General features: G+C 39.5%; 1 protein-coding gene across 1 annotated transcript in view; it reads right to left on the reverse strand.

The window, feature by feature from the left end:
* The window catches only part of si:dkey-34e4.1 (carboxyl-terminal PDZ ligand of neuronal nitric oxide synthase protein), a 48,230-nt gene that overhangs the window by 3,539 nt on the left and 42,172 nt on the right, over positions 1-2,519 (reverse strand). The window lies entirely within an intron of this gene.

Below are 2,519 nucleotides of genomic sequence, written 5' to 3' on the forward strand. Positions count from 1 at the left end.
ACTAACAAATGGAGTATCACACACAGCACAGTGGGGTAAAAGTCAAGCTGAACTCCACTGGCTCTAATGTCACAAGCAGTATCATCAGTTTTTATTAAACACTGTACACTGCTCTAGGGGTGGCAGTGTGGCTGGCCATTTGGTCCACCACTTTGGTCCAGGCTGAAATATCTCAGCAACTATTGAATGGATTGCCATGAATTTTGGCACAGATGATCATGGTTCCTACTGGATGACGCCTACTGACTCTGGTGATCAACTGACTGTTGTATTTATTTTAGTGAAACGTTTTGAAAACCTTTGGACAGATTGACATGAAATCTGGTATCGTATCTCAATGGTACCCAAAAGACAGAACATAATGACTTTGATTCCCATAGATTTTCTTCTAGTGCTATCAACAGGTAAAAGTTTAACCTTATTGCGTGAAGCATCTCAACATCTATCAGATGGATTGGCACAAAATTTGGTTTAGACAGGCATTGTCCTCAGAGGATAAACCCTAATGACTTTCTTGATCCCCTGACTCCTCTAGCACCACCATAAATAGGTGGTGAAAAGTCTCAACAACTACTGGACAAAATACCTGCATAGATGACAGTGAGTTTTTGCTAGATACAGTAGCTAGTTAGCCAACTAGTACCTACTAGTAAAGCTAGTAAACACTACTTGATACAATGAAACAAAAATTACAAGTACAATTTTGGCTAAAAGCAATACAATATTATGAAATAAACAATTACAATGCCAAGCCTGCTTGCTGATCTTTTCATATGCTACGAAATTATAATTTTGTTACTAAGATTTACTCCTTAGCTAAGTCACAAATCCTGCATTCACAGACTACGCTGTAAATTTGTCTGTGTTCATACTTTTGGCAATGTCCCTGCTCCTATTCATAATTTTGCAGACAACACATTCTTTATCTGGGAAGTTTTTGTTTAATTTGAGGAAATTACATTAGGGATATGACAATGAGTGATAGAGTAGCCCACAAAGTGTTCATAAAGCAAAATGAAACCCTTGGAGACTTGAATACATGTACTGTTTTCTCCTCTGGGGTAATCGTTTCTTTGTGGCTTATAAAGATTAACGTTGCAGTTTTAAGTTTGATTCAGTTGTGGTTTCTTGTGCTGTTATTTCTGAATGTGAATGTTTGTGCTGCCAAGTTGTGGAGATGAATTTGCAGCTGGATCAAGGGGCAGGCTGCCTCTTTCTCTCCCTGGTCTCATTATCATAACTTTGACTCAGCACTCTTCTCTGTCACATTGACACCTCTCTCCACCTCACTGCCTTATCTCCCTCTGCCACATCTTTTCTTCCCAGTTTTTCTACTTTGTCTTGTCTTACTCCATCTTTTCATCTCACGGTAGTCTCATTCAACCTACCTGCCATGCATTTTAGCTGTGATTATCTTTTTCTTTCAGCCTTACTTTTCTAGTGTATTTTATTGGGAAATGCTGTCTCACACAGATAGAAAATAGAAAAATATACATACAATCAATTTAATAATTCAAACTGTATTTGTGTAATTTTGGAAATCTATATTTCAGATTATGACCATCAAATGTTGTTGTATTGTTTCTGTGACAAACTACACAAGGATAGTATCTCAGACTGAAAGATAAGCTAAGGAATGGGATCTCAGATATGGCCCCCGGTACTCAAATCTTCCAGTGCTCATTATACCATGATGTCTTACAACACTAAAGTCACACTCAAGGAGATTATTGCATCAGAAAATAAGCTGCCAGAAATCAACAAAATTCATTGTTATTGAATACAATCGTGTCCTTCTAATAACTTTTATTTAAAGACTATTTTTGTCAGTTATTGCAAGCCACTAAAGTTCAGTGACTTTATTGCCTTATGCTGCTCTTCTACCGGCTGCTCTTCCAACATGCGACAGTACGTGAGACCACTGGTGCCGTACGCTTATTACATTCTCCATCTGGAAGACGGTGATTTGGTAACATGCACATGACAAAAACGCACTCACACACACACAAATATATACACATACTCCACTGTAACACCGTGGGTGTAAGACAGGTACATCAAGAGGTACCTCTCTTCTGTCTCTCCTCTTACATCTTTACTGTTCAGGTGGAACCTCCACTGACAATATAATACCAAATCTTGACAAGAACATTTCGTCTGCTTTGGCAAAAGTAGGCGAGACAAAACAAGCGCTCACAGCCCAGCAGAGTGAGGAGAAAAAACACAGACAGTGCTACCATGCATAAGACACGTGTGACTCACTGATTACTTCAATGCTAATGTGGTTATGAATTTGCAAAAAACACATCCGCATGTAAATGGAGGTTATTATGCAGTCATTAGCAGAGAAATCACTGGTGAGACCTACACACGAGCCAGCAAACACCCACACTGTTCACCCACCACATGCCCAGTCCCATGCTTGTGCCACAGACACTGGTTCTACATGCTGGTAGTCATGAGTAATACTCACATAGAGGGAAGAGGAGGGGCAGAGAGGAGAAGAAGAAGAGGAGGAG

This window comes from Morone saxatilis, unplaced genomic scaffold (genome assembly GCF_004916995.1).
Source record: "Morone saxatilis isolate NCDOM2014 unplaced genomic scaffold, NCSU_SB_2.0 Contig21, whole genome shotgun sequence".
NCBI lineage: Eukaryota > Metazoa > Chordata > Actinopteri > Moronidae > Morone > Morone saxatilis.